The following is a 17,324-nucleotide window of genomic DNA, read 5'->3' as shown; positions in this document are numbered from 1 at the left end:
TACATACTGTAATTCTAACTTCTCGAAAACGTCAAAACGTCAACCCTTTGTTAAACTTAAATAGAAAATCGGTCTACACCTACTTACATTGAAAATGTTTCCTATCTTCAAAATGACTCATACTCCATTACGAACCGATCCTCATCAGATCAGATCTATAAAAGAACAAAATGACTTTCCAACATGATGCAACCATTGTATTGACAAAATTAGCCAACCAAAGCTTCTCAAAGTTGGCTCGTGGGTGTCGCTATAAAATAACATTGTTAAGTATTGTTAAGTATAATGAGATAAATCTGTAATTAAACTGATTAATAAGGGCTAACTAATGAACGAACAATAAATATAGCGTAGAGCTTTAACGACCTCGAAAAGATATATTACTTTGAATAAAAGCTCATTTTGTATTGGAAGTAATATATTATTTTAATTGGTAACTCTAAGTCTTGGCATTGGTTTTGTCTTTTAGATATATTTAAATAGATTTTGAGATTAATCAATCTTAAGGAAAGTGTAGGTTGAGACTCTAGTGATAAACGCTGGGATTAATGTCAGGAGGAATGAGAAGGGAATGCTAAAATTCGGGAAAATAACGTTAGATAGTTTAGGTATTGGGGCCAGTCGTGGCAAGGAGCACAAGCGAGTGCGTAAGTGCGACAGGATATGGGTTCGAATCCCATTTGATGAAACAAAATATTTAATATTTCTTCTTTCCCTCGATCTGGTAATGAAGCAAAGCGCGGTTTTCAGTTCTATCACCCAACACTTAATGCCTTCAGGATTTAGTGAAAAGACGGGAACGGAAGTGTCGTAATGGAAATCGAGTGTCATAACACTAGGTTCCCAGCGTCCCTCTTCCTACCTTGATGTGTGGATACAGCGTCAAGCTAAAAAAATACTATACAAATATTTAAAGGTGCATAATTTTTTAACTGTTTGTATGCACAATGTAATGAAACTCTACAATTTCAATTTATCAACTTTCTAAGCATATTGTACGTATAATTTAGTAAAGCTACCTAATAACTTCATGTAAAGCGTAACGGAGGGACAAGCGTGTCATGCCGTCATACAATTAAGTTAAGCTTGCTTGTCGTGTTCATTTTACAAATTTACTTCCTTTATCCAATTTAGTGGTGTTATGCTGTAGAGGCTGATCGTGGTGCAGTGGTACAAGCGAGTGAGTGGGTTCGCTCGAGGAAATGAAATATTTAATTCATTTGTTCGCTCTGGTGTCGAAGCAAAGTGCGGCGTTGAGTTCTGTCACTCTCCAAAACTTTTGTTGAAAAATGAATCAAAATACGGTCGAAAGTGAGAAACAGGTGGGTTTTAAAGGGGACGGAGTATCTAATAAGATATCTAATAAGATACTCCGTTCTCTTTAAGAACTTCGGAATCTAATGAGACTCCTAGGTTCCCTCTGGTTCCCTAACCAGCTATTCGGGATACAGCGTGAAGCTACAAGCAAATATTTAAAGAAGCAGTTAAATAATACAAGTTAAACGCTAAGCAAATCTGACCGGTTTCTTCCACAGTTTATAATACATCCAACATATCATACCAGTACTTGTTCTAGGTATTGACTAGATAAGTTAAAACAATGATCTATTTAAATGATATTGTTCTAGATATTTTTAAATATATGTAAAACAACTTGAAAGTAAATACTGAATTATTATTATTATTGAGAAACTATACGATTTTCTATATTGAGTTCCATTACCCTATAGCTCGATGAGCCTTTTTTGTTTCTATATTTTAATTAAGTTATTTTTTTGAGAAAAGTAGTGAGTAACATGTTTGTTTAATTTTTTTGGTAAAAAATTAAAAGCAGCTAAAATGAAATAAAAATTATAAATAATTACACCAAATATCAAACAAGAAAATTATAAAATAAGACTAATTTTACGATAGAGTACGAAAATAGAAGCTCTCAAAAATACGTAGATTTATATATATAGATTTAAAGCAAGACCACACTTAGTAACCGATATCGTCGCGAACAACATATTAAAAGACAGCTTATCGAATTTACGATTAAGTGCCTCAGTACTTGCCAAGAGATAGAGGAAAAGCTTTGTGCCTCGCACCCACAAGTTACGAGAGACACTTGCGTTTGACACTCACTCTATAAAATTATAATTTACGAGGCTTATATTATGCTTACTATGATTAGGCTTTCAAAATGTATATTTCGAAATCGATTGTTTCGTATTTTCATTTTTTTTTGTTAATAAATTTGTAATTTAAATTTTCTTTGAAAATAAATTGTAGATTAAAAATTATTGATAGGATTACTTTGATGCCGGTACCATTGAATTAATTCGTTTCATAAATACTTAGCTATAAAAAATATTAAACTTCAATATAGTTTTGTTTATGTAAAGCCTATCATTAGATAGGAGAAACCTTAGCTCCAATTAAAGACACGTAATTCTAAATAACAACAACCTAATATTGTATTTTGTACATTATATGAATATCTATACTTCTATACTAAAATGGGTGGGGCATATTTGTCGTAGAGCCGACGGCCGCTGGGGCAGACATGTAGAGTGGACCTCGCACGAAACGTCCGGTGGGACGAACCCCAGCTAGGTGGACCGACCTAAAGAAATTGGCGGGAAGTGGATGGGTTCGAAGAGCTGGAATTGGAAGGCCTATGTCGAACAGTGGACAATCGATGGCTGTCGATGATGACGATAATACTAAAATTATATTGTTCCAATCCAGCACACTAATCTCAGAACTTAATAATTCAGTTAGAAAAAATATTTCCTCTTCTATACTAGTTAACAGAACCTTAATAGCTAAACTTCTCAAATTTACCATCACAATTTTCAATTTACATATCCCAAAGCAACTCAAGGCAAAATTAACCCTAATACCAATTACAAATCAAATTAATCTTTCAAAACAAACTTATCCAATTATACGACGTGTCAAATCGTAGATAGCTTAATGTTTCAATTCTCTGCGGCGTGAGACCACACAGGGCTCCTCCCTCGCGTCTTGCTCTACGTGGGCCAGCGCCTGGAGGTGGCGGCGTGCTTTGTGAGTCACCAACGTTGAACATATAATGAACTCTTTTAGCCAATTTACTTGGTATTGATTGGTATTGCTACTAGCGGTGGATCATCATTATATGGTGGATTGAGATATTGAATCATTGAAACGATGATGAACGATGTATTAAAGCTTTCTCTTATTTTTTTTATATTATTTCACGCTAAACGATTTTATAAATAATTAATAAAATAGAATGATTTTTGAAATATTCTCGATCTATTTTACTTTTGGGTGACATTTGGATGTAGAGGGGTTATAAAAAGTTTTGAAAAATATAATATCAGTAATATTTCTTGTGCAATAACAATATTACAAAACAACTCCACGATCCTAATTCATTCAATATCAGTATGAATTTCTATGTTATTTAGACATTAAGCTCACTTCCTATATAAAACGCTTAGGTACTGTCACAACACCGGCACCTTTGGAGATAATTTAAAAATCATATAAATCTATTTTATCTGTAGTTCAACAAATCGCTTATGAAATGTTCGTAATAATACTATAAAAGTGACGTCATAACCTTGTATGAACAGTTTTAGAGCTTAACAAATGACTATTATTTATACTATAGTTATAGAATAGTTATTTTATTGTAAATTCACGACCAGTAGACTAGATATTATGGTCACAAGCATTACATCACATCTTCATCACATCACAGTATTTGACATATATAACATACTACATAGTTGGTTTGTCCGGATGGCCGTAAAATTAACAAATACTTTTCAAACAAACCCGAATAGTCTTCAATAGTTAAGTTTAGTACACTTCGTCGGTTACTTAAATGATGTCTGCTAAAAGCAGGAATAAATTAATGACACGACAGACTATGGTGCTATAAAATAGATAACTGATGATATATACGTAAATAGATCTTTGTAGCACTGTCAGTTATTTTGGTTTTCAAATATTGTAACGTTTTTTTTTGGTTTTTTATTAGTTTAATTATATATTTCTAATATTGTAAGTGTGAAAATGTGTGGGGTGGATGGATGTTTGTTGATCAGAATAATAGACAATGCAATATACTTAATTTTTTTTTTTCGAACATGATGTTAATGCTGTTAGCCCTACCTAGTAGGTACAGGGAACCTAGTATTAAAATACTAGGTTCCTTGTACCTTCTCTGCTAACCAGTATTTTACATCTTAATTGCTCTAAGACGAATATAGCTATAATATGTCAACCACACTAACAATGATAAAATTATTTTCTCTCATCTCATACCTAATTACAATCCTTGAATAAACAACATAAACAAAACACACGTGACAGAAACGATGATGTTTTCACTTCGTCATGCCACTTGTTAGATGTAAATTAGCTCAAAATATATTAGTTATTCCTTAGAAGGAGGAACTGCGAACGTTCGGTATTATTAGATGGAATCTAGTAATGTCTCGATGTCATGTACATTTACAGATATTTTAGTTTCATATTAATAACACGGGAATGCTAGTCAATTATATTTCAAGATCTTGTTGTTGTCGTTATTTTCAGCTTCACGTAGTAATATCGTAGGCTAAGTAGTGAGGATGTAGAGTTTAAACACTCTTCACTCTCCACGCATCACCATATAGGTATATGTCACTAAGTTAACTATGCCAGAAAAGTAAATAATAACAAACTATAGTCTATTCACTAAGAATTTAACCAGATCCTCGAATTCTAGTCAAATAGAGGCAAATAATATACGATAATTCGACATTTACTTAGAAATACAACGTTTGTTTGTTTCTCGAAACACTTTGATCCAATAATGACTAATTTATATTCTGAATTGCAGCCATTTCAATTTCCATGTACATTTACAGTCGATTGTAAAAGATTGATACTAAAGTAAATTGGTTTATTGTGAATTTGTACAGAAGTGCCCCAGTGGGTAGGTTTAATGCCTTGTAACGTCTTTATATGGTCGATTCGCTCTATTAATTATAAGAATAAATCATATGATTCAGTAATTGGAGGGTTGCTAAGAGGTGCGGGTTCATATTCCGTTACGTTGAAATTTTCATATTATTAGTGTTTTTACCCATTTAGGCAGGAAGAAGAAAAGAAGAGAGAAGAGATTATTTAAACAGTTTCAATCAACTAGGGCACGGAATTTAGTGTTGTTTGCCACTTTTCAACTAATTTTCCAGCCATTGAGTTTTGTGTGGCGGATATTGACGCCGCACTGTTCCCACGTTACAAGCTGGCCTAAGGACTATGACGGAAGTAAATGCCTTGCTAAATCTGTTCATAGAGTTAGATCCCCGGACGCCCAAGGAAGCGATGGCTGGATGTTGTGATGCAGGACATAAGAGCCAATGGTCCATTGTATATCCACCAGGGATCCTGAAGAAGAAAGACCTGATCAGTCAGTTTTCAGGAATATTTCCTCGAGTAGGAATCGAACCAATAACCTCTCGCGTTTACAGTTACAAGCTTGTATGCGTATGTCAGACTATATTCTGTGACAACTACGAAACGGACAGGCGACATGAGGCAGGAGACGCTGTCGTAACCGTCTAGTCGGCCAGACGGAACATCGTAATATTCATATATTAAATTATTGGTGATTCACAAATATATTTATACTTTATTAGTAATTTACTGTAAAATAATTTCGATTTTTTTTTTCATCTTCAAGCCTACTACCCACATATAGCAGGTAGCCAGAAGCAACCGATTTTCGAGACATAGAGTGTCTGAGTCTGAGTGAGAAACCAAAATGGTTTCTATTAATACAATTTTTACAATAGGTGTTTCAATATCACAACCGGCAACCGGCCTCTAAAAGCATACAAATATTTCACAAATCTACAAATGTAATGAAGATACATTTTGCCAATATCACAAATATTTAGCTAACCACAATTACAAAATAACGTCTAAAACAAACAAACAAAAACTTAAAAACTCAGGAAGTGGAATCAGCTTCCAGTTGTAAAATACGATCATTTTGATAAATAAAGTAAAATGAAAATAAAAAGGGATTTTACGATATAAATAAATGTGGTGTAAACATCTCCATGAATTAAGTCATAAAACAACAGCTTTACTACTAGTTTGGTTTGAGTGACTTTTAATGTTGTTTTTAACTCACAACTTGATTAGTACTGACATGTTGTCTTTAATATAGAAATTTTGTTGGCATTTCTTCGGCATATTGCTGGATTGACAGAGAAAGTTTATTTAATTATGCTCTTTTGGCTTGACGCTTTATCCCGCACGTTGCATTAGGCAAAAATAACCTAGTTCCCGTCCCGAACTCCCGTTCCCCACTTCAACGGTAGGTTGCCAGGTTCCTTCTGGTTATCCTGGTATATGCGAAAATACAGTGTGCGAGTATAGCGTGATGCTGAATAATTATTAAAGTAAGCACTTATACCTATCATTATTTCTATAGCTTCACGCACTATTCTCTTTAACAGTGTAGGCTAAGATAACCTGCTTTCAAAATTAATCGTTCTCCATCCTGTGCCCATTTTTATCTGAGTCGTGGAGCAGTGGCTCTCGAAAATTGGTCAATGAGTGAACCACGGAGTGTCTTAACTCTAAGTTCCATCTATCCATCCTGATATATGCGGGATAAATTTAAAAAAATACATAAGTATTATACAATTACACATAATTTACGAGTACATTTCGTTCTAGTAACACATCCATTACGCAACAACGCATATGTATAACATAAAGATTTCGACACACAAACGCCTAATTAACTAACAAAACGATAATTTTTCATTGCTCCCAAAAAACTAATTATCTTCATTACACCATTTTTAATATTAAAACGATGTTTCGACGGATTTATGGTGCAACTAGACGCTATTAAAGTTTTAACTATTTTTAGATACATAAGTAATTTTTGTTCTTAGAAACTGTGAAATGGGTGTGTGTAACGAGTAGATACAAAAAACTATTTATTGTATCTTGCAAATAGTGAATTCTCTCTTTTAAAATGATTGTTTTATTTTAGCTTCACGCTGTATCAGTGTTCCTTAAGTAGAGGGAGCCTGGGCACTTAGTGTTAAAACACTCTGTCCCCATTAAGAACCTTCTGGTACCCACTTTCCTACTTATTGGAAGAAATGGCTGATTGGAAAATTCATTTTATTTAGAAGGCCCACCAGACATGTTATAAATCTTTATATAGATAGTCTTTTTATCGAGGACTACTTAAGTACGATTAATTGTTACGATGTAACCCACTCATCACCGTACCTGCAACTAAGCTATCTCGGACTCTTAAATATATCATGAGTCATAACTCTTAGTCATTTCTCTGCACAGGCGAAACCGGAAAAAGTTAGATAAAAGCTAGAATATTAATGAAGTAGATTGTTCATATATACCCTGTGTAAAATGAAAACCCACCAACAATGCTCGTCCAACCGGAAAGACCGACCACAGAGAGAAAGAGAAAGAGGACTTAGAATTAGAACCTGTAACCACCGCAGGCTCTCTCTATTCCTCAAATAAGACACTACGTTATCAACATATAAATTATGTAACTATTTATTAATGAAGCTGCACGCCTATCGTCACTGATACAATAATGAAGGCCATAAAATGTGAAGTGCATATCGTAATAGCAATTTAAAAGTAATAAAATAAGAACCAATAAAGTCATAAAGAAATGATACATATAAAATACTTCATTCGTTTTATTTACTTTTTTAACTTCAACGGGTGTTCTGCCTACTACAGGGGGAACCTAGTAAGACACTCTGTTCCGCACATTTTCCTAGCTTTCCAGATATTACGTGCTGATGGGCGCAACTTAACGCCGTTCATTGAATTTAAATATTTGAAATTTTTTTGGCGTCTTCATATTTGCAAAATTTTCTTATAACTTTTAGTATGGCGTTGGAGTATTACTGGTTAGGAAGTGAGAGAAGGAGAGTGGAAGTGTGAGTTAATACGCATTTCAGAGGGTCACCCTTAAACATACCCTTGAGTTACAAGTTTAGTCTAATCTTCACTTCAAATATCTATAAGTGCTGAAGATTGAATTTTCTTAGAGATTTTAAATGTTTAAGCTTAACAAATTAAATTAATTATTTAAATTATTTAAAAATATTTTTTTTTAAATTCTTTACAGTTATCATTGATGTCGATAGATGGACTATAAAACAGTATACAACATTTTGAGCATAGTAATGCCCGGTATGACTTTAACCCTATTCTATACCCAATCAGGCATACCCCAGCTGCGGCGCGCTGTCAACACAATATCTTGCTATAATTAAAATATAGGCGAATATCTCGTAGTGTCGTATTTTACGAGTTTTTTACGATTGTGATAAAATGACTTAATCATGCATTACAAATTAGGTCGATATTGAAATGTCAATGAACTAACGTGGATTTTCATATTCAAAAAATGAGAGGCGGTCCGCAGCAGAGCGGTACAGCGTCCGACAATAACCGTGACGGTTATGGATTTGATTCCCACTCGGTACAATTAATTATTTTCAATACCGCGTTCGCTAGAGCTTATTACTAAATAAGACAAGGACGGCGTTAAGTTCCGCTATCCTTATTAACATATAATTAAAATGTCTATATATTGGTAAAAAGTAATAAATCAAGTGTTTCTTTATATCGTTTCTTACATCGTTTTCATCTCTTTATGATTGTAGATTTGCTTCTCACTCAGTCAAATAAGTAATTTTATTTCTTTGGCCTGGTTAAGGTTGAATAAAATTTCTAATATATATTTATATAAATCACGGAGCTAACAAATATAAATTTAACTTATTAAAAATGATATTCAAAAATATAACTCAATTTACGAAACCATATTTAAAATAAATCATTCAAATTAAACATACACATCAAAAGAAAGTAAGCGAAATAAAAGGAAGTGGCCAAAGAACAAAAAGAATGCGAACTCAGTTCATTCACTCACCTGCAGGGTACCAACTGAGTATTGGGCACGAATTTATGCGAGCACGACGCATCCCGCCTTCAGATATATCGAGTCATTTTGAGAATTGAGTGTTAAATGCACTCTTTTTTCTCTTACTCTCATATCAATCTGTTGAATGAATGAAGAGTAGGTCTATTATAAAAAAAAAACTTTTTTTCTGTTTTATCGATTTCGAGATATTAGTCCTTTAATTTTTTTTCCCATTTCTAAAAACCATATTTACTTAATTTCTCCTATAATATACTACTCTAAGACCTATATATATAAGTGGAGAAAAAAATGTTTAAAAAAACACGGGAAAGCTCGAGAGCTTCAATGCGTAAACTGTTAAAGCTACCATGGCAGAACCGTATGACTTATAAAAAACTTAACAAAACTAAAAACAGCAGGATCAACGTTTCTTTCGTGCATTTTCTATATGCGGCGGAAGTCAACGCCGCGAAATGTGTTTAAAATGTAGTAGATAAGCTATTTCATATCTCATTTTTCGACACACATTTTGTGTGGTAGGTAGTTTGAAAATGAATTTGAAGGTATCGCCTAACATATATACATACTTGTGTATACGTGTACTCAATTATTTATAATATGAAAAGATGAACAGAAGTGACTAATGGATTATGTAATGCCACCCACGATGCTACACCATAATATATCGCATTATAGTATAGTTCAAAGAAAAAAAAGGAGAGGACTTTCATTAATATTTTATGTATGAAACACATATAACAAGCTATGCAGAGGGAACCTAGTGTTAAGACACTCCTTTTTCCCTTTTCCGCCCATCGTGCCATTGTGTGCTAAATAGCAGAACCCAGCTCTGAGAATTTCCTTGTTACCACAGCAAAGAAAAGTAGGAATCGAACACCCAACCGTCACACGCTGTGCCGCTACACCACAACGGGCCTCTCAACATTTATTTTTACATTAGCCCCATAAATATGAAAATTAACATTCAATACTAAATTACACAATAAATTCCAAAACAATACACAAAATTAAATTTTACCAAAACACTGATATCTCAATCGGTATGGATTATTAAATGAAATTTATGGGGGCGTTAAGTTCTTTGTTTGTTAGTCTTCTTATTTTGTTTTGCCTCGTAAGTGCGTCTTCGGGCGATACAATCGATTGGGGTCGATAATTCAGGAAATTTGCCGTAATTTTTAACTTTGAAGATAAATACGAAACGTTGGATTCTTAAATTGATAAAGCTTATGTCTCCTATAATTATCATAAAAAAGCAGCTTCATGATTTTCCCGCACTGCAGGATAGGTAAAGAAGCTTTAAAAGAAGAAGAATTTCTTCCGAATTACAACCTTAATGGACGGAGTATGTTGCATTTGAGTTTTAATATTATATTATAGGCAGAAGGAACCTGAGATTTCCTCGGTCACATTAAGAGTATTCCGTGGGAAGTGGGGAACGTCTGTTCCCCACTTCCCACGAAATACTCGAGGTATTGCGGGTTGAGTGACAAAATTCAACGCCGCCCTTTGCCTCGTCTCGATTCTCGATTTTCATTTCATGCTCTGGTAGAGCTTAAAATTAAAATATAAAATATTATAATCCCCAGAATAGGAATTGAACTCACAGCGTGCAGGCTCAAGCGCGTCGCACGCTTGTGCCCCTGCACCACAACTACCACAATGAAGTAGTTTATTTAAAAGCTTTTTTATCACAATTAAGTATTATATATACTTATATTAAAAAACCCTACTATTATTATTATTGTGTCAAGATATTTTAATAAGAGTTTAATAACACAGAAACACTTTATAAACACCTTTATTTAATATATTCAATAAACTATTTCCTTGCTTTTTAATGTGTACGGGTGAAACTTGTCGTGTAAGAATTGGATCTATGTATAATGAATTCCGTATAAAAAAATATTTTTATACTAAAACTTTTTAATAGCGAATTATTTGAGATTGAGCCCGTTAACCTGTCGGTTGTGGCGGGAACAAATTATTTTCATTTCCTTGCCTTAGTAAGGACACAAATAGTGACATTGAGTTCCCTTTCCCCCGCTTAACCCGCAATGTCTCGAAAATTGAGCGGAAAGTAGAAAACGGATAGTCTTAAGTAAATTCCCTCTGCCTACCTTGATATTTGAGTAATACGGCATAATTACTCGATTAGATGTATTATATATCTATAGATATATTATACGACCTTGTCCTCCTCTCTTGTATTATATGTAACGTCCTTGCAATATTTGTAGCTTAAATTAGGAATTAAATTAAAAATTAATTTTCTTGCCATTGTTTCTTAATATATACTTTTAACAACAAATCATTTTTATATAACGTAACTAGGATTAGTGAAAATATCATAGCGGAACCCTAAAAAAGATAATCAAACAAGAATTTCAGGGCACCTGTTCACATAAACTTAGTCTTTAAATATCAAGTATGATTATTATGTTTCGAAATTATAGGCTATAAACATATTATTAATATAAAAATAAAGTAGCTTATTGAGTTTAACTGTCTTAACAGAGCAGCTAAAAATAACAATATCAATTCTAAATGATTATAGTTATAGTTACTAATATACTAAAGGTGCAAGTAATTCTGTTAACGACTCTCTTATAGCCAAAATGCTTAACTAATTTTAGTAAAACTTTATTACTTGAGGCCACATGAAGGAGTTAATTGTTTTCATATAGGGCAAGGCCCTCCTAACAATACAAAAATTAAATATTCATTTATATATTTTCACTTTTTCGCTCTGGTCTCAAGGCAAGGTTATATTTATATATAGGATATTCAATTTAAGTTGATGTTAAGTTTCTATCAGTATATTTACATATTTATGAAAAATATGAAGCACTTGGAGGCAAAATCCCAAATACAGTTCCGCTGTTTTATTGCCAAAAAATAGGACCGAAAAGAGCACAATAAATTCTAAAAATTGCGTGTTGGGTGGCAGAACTAAAGACCAAAACTATAATTTATGTAAAAATTGTACATAATCAACAATCCATGAACGTGTTTACAAATGTTGTACTGCAACTGAAGTTAAAGAAATCACAAGATCATGCATATTCCGTGTTATAATGTGATTTATAAATAGTTTCCTGGCGCCGATCGATCGCTGTCAATTTATTATATACATATGCATATGAAAATGAGACAGCGTGAAGCTACGTAAGTAAGTATTTCATTAATTCATAATATTTCTCTTTATTCGTATAAAAAATCAATACTAGAACAACAGATACAATTCATGAACGCCCAACACCATATATTATCTTCAAATCTCGCTATTTATATACGAAACTTCATTAAAACTGTCACAGGAATCCACACAAAGCGGTGCCATTAGAAAGAGTTGTGTACATGAAAACTTCACCGGCTTGTCGTTTATGGTGGCTCCACCATCGCGACAGAAATACAACACTCAACACGAGTACTACTATAGACTTAATAATCGACTAGTATGATACATCGATTATTAATTAAAAAAATAAAAAACAAACTCTTAAAATCACACTTTTCATATAATTAATATATGAATTGCATTTTATGTATTTTTTAATAAATTTTTAAAGAATCTAATTAGACAATCAAGTCAAAAATGCAACGGCTTATATTGACCCATTCAAAGAAAAAAAATATATAAAAATCACGAAACTATATTGCTTTTCAACCAAAAACAAAGACAAAAATCCACATATTTTTTCCTTAACTCTAATTGCAAGGGCTAAAATATTCCTAATAGGGGGATAAAATATTCCTTTTAGAGTATTTAACAAAAAATCTTTATAAAATATAAACTAAAGTGAACTTACCACAAGTAAGCTGATTTTTATATATATATTTTTTATTTTTTAGACATTATAAATTATATAAAATGATCGTTGGATATTCTTTCAAGAATAAATAAAATTACTATCTATATAATCCCTGGTATTTTTCTAATTTATCATCTTAATTACCGTAATGCCATTTCTATCCCACAGATACCTATATTACTGCAATCGTATTTTGACACAATTCTTCGCTAGCAACACAAAGTAACACTTTATAGTACTCACATTTTTTATTTTCTACTTTATTTTCTAGGTAATAGGTGTTATAATATTTCGTCGAAATCGCGTTGCTAGTGACAAGTGGTAGAATTTCAGTAATGCATTTACAGACAGGGCTCAAAATTCTCGTATCTGTTTTTAATGCTTGTTGCATAGTGTTAGGGTGTCAATGTTTGGCTAAAACTAAATTATCTCGATTAAAAATAATTATGGTTTATTTTATGTAGAGACAATTAAGGAGTATGTACCCATTTATGGTATACTAGCGGACGCGCGCAGCTTCGCGTGCTTATTTGCACCCTTAGGGATGAATTCTAATAAACTATGAAACACGTATCCAATTGAATATTTTTAAGAGTCTGAATTTAAAATTTAATAAAAATTGATGTCGATTTAAAGATTTTTTCATATAAACTTTCAACCCCTTATTTGCACCCTTAGGGGGAGAATTCTATAAAACCATGAAACATGTATTCAGTTAAATACTTTTAAGAGTCTGAATTTTAAATTTTATAAAAATTGGAGCCGATTTAAAAACATTTCTATACAAACTTTCAACCCCTTATTTGCACCCTTAGGGGGTGAATTCTAAAAAACCATGAAACACGTGTTCAATTAAATATTTTTAAGAATCTGAATTTCAAATTTTATAAAAATCAGTGCCGATTTAAAAAAATTTTTATACAAACTTGCAACCCCTATTTCAACCCTTTAGAGTTAAAATTTTTCAAAATCCCTTCTTAGTGGATGTCCAGATTACAAAAGTAAATACCTGTCCAAATTTGAAGTTTCTACCATCAGCGGTTACAGCTGTGCGTGCGTCTTACCTCAGTCAGTGAGGACAAGTCCTTTTATATATATAGATATGTATGTGTGTATCCCTTAATTTAGTTTTAGTATATTTTTATATAATTTTGATACGCGCTTATTTATTTGCAAAGCTATGTTTGTATAAATTACCATTTCACGATTGTTCACAACCACTTTACATTGCATGCAGTGTTTATCTTTAAGTGGCAGTACATTAATTGTTTTTAGTTTTTAAGTTAGATTTACTGAAATGTAATAATGTATGTATATTTATATATATGTATTTTATATAAATATATATAAATATTCCTAAATATATTAGAGTTATATTATATTTTATATTAGAGTTAGTTTAGAGTTAGTTTTCTCAATATACCTCGAGTACATTGCTCATCACAACATTCTTGTCACCCTACACATTTGAAACTGAAGTCTCATAATTTGACGTCGATGAGCCGCGAACCTCTATCCACGCCCCATCTCACTCATTTAACCCACAAAATGTTCAATTTCTAAAAATATATCGTTAAATATATATTTTATAGAAATTTCAGTAAACAAAGAATTAGAAGGAACATTAAAGCTGCTGTTACGATGGTAAAATAGAGATTTACTTTATTAATTTACAAATTTTACTAAAAAACACATTGAAGTGACATATGTGATTGGTAAAGCATGACATGGAAAAAACCTTATATTGGTTTAGGGTTCTTATTTTCTCGATCTCATTGATTTTCTCATCTGATGTCTACTTCTTCTAGTCTTACTTGAAACAGTGAGTTACTTTAGAAAATCAATAGGAAAATTACTGTGAATCTAACATTATTTACCCCACGAATAGGTGAATTCGTAAAAGTGTCACCAGTGTTTCACAAGTGTGATGCTTCCGTGGATTCTCCGCATCACACCCTGGTCGAATGCTTCACTTGGGCCCTACAACGTCTTGCCTTCATTGGTGTAGTGTAGGGACCTCTCACTATCTGTATCTGGGTGCCATGTTTAATAGTAAGATGGAACTACTCTACAATGATGTTCATCTACGAATTGAAATGTATAAAGCAACCGTCAGGCAATTTATTATAATAAATAAATTGTCATACAAATAATTGTAACCTTATTTTACTTACCATATTTATTACGTAATTATTATCAAAATTTACGATTATTATTTAGCTCTTATATGTCAACGTCATCGTGTAATAAACGACACGTTTTGGGGCTTGGTTCGAGAAAAAAATAGCTTAAAACTTCATATATTTTCAATAATTTATCGTCAATTTGTATAACGAAACTATGTCATTAGTTAAGTCATACAATTTTCGTCGTAATCTTGTTATATGACTTTCAACCCTATGTTTTAAAAAACAAAGTTGATTTTACCCTTCCAGTGAAGATCAAAGACAGTCATTTATTATGACTAGTTAAAAATAATATGGATTTTGCGGAGAAAAAATGGGACCTATTTGTAGATTATTATTGTATTTATGACGTTTCTCAGAAGCTATTCTTGTAAACTATTTTAATGTTCCTAAATTATGATTTATATTTGAAATATTAAAAAGATAATTATTATTTCATTTACTAATGTACAAAATGCAATACATAAATTCAAGAAAATGATTTTGTTTTAAAGTAGAAATACGTTTTTTTAGCTTCATGATTCATCCCGCGTAGCACGGTGGTTCTCAACTTTCCGCTTATATTCGAATCGTTGCGTTTCTTATCTATATTGACGGACTCTAACGTCCTGCTGTATCTTGCCAGAGAAGGAAAATATTTTTCTCCCTCGAGTGGGAATTGCATTCGCAAAAATTGCTTTTAAAATCAAATATAAGTTTTGTTTATATTGTGGTAGTAATGTATTCGAAAGTACAAGTCTACGCTACGGACCACTATATACTATATACCGTATAAACATCAACATTAAGTACTTACGTAATATCCTCTTTTTCATTTCACCTCCTGCAGACCTGAAAATATTAAGAAAGTTAATATTAGCTAAAAATAATGTTTCAATATGAAGAAAAAATGTTAAAATAAAGTTAAATTTGCAAAAGAATTTTTATATTTTCACGTCTGATCGCTCTCTTAGCGATAAGGCCGCCAATTGTACTGTTCTATGTTTTAAATACATGTATATGTGTCTTTTCTATAGTACAATAAAGAGTATTTTGTTTTGTTTTGTTTTTGTTGTATTACGCATATAGCAGGGTTGAAAGACAATCCGTTTCCCATTTTGCACCCTATTTCGAGACATTGCGTCTAGTTACCGAAGCTAGGGAATAGAAATGATTATCAATTAATTATAGACATCTGACGGGTGTCATAAAAAAGGAACGCTATATTTAAAGAGAATAAAGAGAATAAAATTATGTAAAGATAAATATAATCTTTTTTTAGCGTGATTCCGTATCCCGCATAAAGCAAGATAGGCAAAGGCAATCTAGTGTTAAGATATTCCGTTGCCCATTTCCGTGGAATTTTAGAGGCATTTCGTGTTGATTGGCGGAACTCAACCCCGCGCATTAATAAATCAGTTGTCCAATTTCATTTAAAATTGAAGCCACTACTTAATATATAAATCTTGTGGCATCTATATAAAAATCTAATAACAATATATTCGTCAGTCGCCGTGCGTCCGCTATAAGCATAAAGTAAATGGGCGTCGCGAGTCTAGACTATGGACGGGTGTCGGTCGACGCAGTGATTGAACACTGTGTGTGTTTGCATTATTTAAAATGTATGGAAATTCTACTTTATGAGTATAATTTGAATTTTACGCAATGGCACAGCGTTTCATTGCAAACGCGACGGTTGTCGCTTCGATTCCCACTTGATGGAATAAATTATTTTTATTTTCTTGTTTTGGTTAGAAGGTGATGCTCGGTGTTTAGTTCGACCATTCCATTTTTCGTTAAGTGGGAATTAGAGTGTAGGCGAAGGGAACCTAATATTAAGACACTTCGTTCCTCAACTACCGCCTAATTTTCAAGACATTGCGTATTACTGGGGTGAAGTAGTGAATATAAATGATTCCTAAGTGTGGGAATCGAACCCGCAACCATCTCGTTTTACAGTAAGACAGCTGCGTCAGACCACCCCTTATGCATTATATTTTTAATCTATATTTACAATATAAAGTTTCTCCTTAAAAGCACTAAAAATAAATTCACATACTGTGCAGGAATCCGGAAATGCCCACTTACAAGTATAATTCGCACGTATCAAGTTACTGCAACTGAAAGGACGAAGCATACGAATTTACACTCTTAACGGAACAAAAATATATTAAGTTTAAAATATTTCTTGGCTTTTCATACAGTCTGTACGTATCGTGCAATGTCATATTAGACAGTGGCGCCACCATTAGAGAGCAAACTTTTCTTTGCTGTCTAAAAACTTACAATAATCACTATTCCAATGAAAATAAAATTCAAATTCGTTCAACAAAGTATATTTTATGACAGATATTT

At 32.6% G+C, this 17,324-nt stretch overlaps 1 protein-coding gene across 1 annotated transcript in view; it reads right to left on the bottom strand.

Annotated features, from left to right (window-relative positions):
- LOC146539343 (uncharacterized) overlaps positions 1 to 17,324 on the bottom strand; it is a 171,107-nt gene that overhangs the window by 109,681 nt on the left and 44,102 nt on the right. The window contains exon 2 of the mRNA XM_085208257.1: positions 15,787 to 15,821. The gene's annotated coding sequence lies outside the window, so the exon portion shown is untranslated. The remainder of the gene's footprint in view (positions 1 to 15,786; positions 15,822 to 17,324) is intronic.

This window comes from Heliconius melpomene, chromosome 4 (assembly GCF_056956725.1).
Source record: "Heliconius melpomene rosina isolate 202511_hmr_F chromosome 4, ASM5695672v1, whole genome shotgun sequence".
NCBI lineage: Eukaryota > Metazoa > Arthropoda > Insecta > Lepidoptera > Nymphalidae > Heliconius > Heliconius melpomene.
Note: the sequence above shows the minus strand (reverse complement) of the source record. Positions and strands in the feature narration are given on the sequence as shown.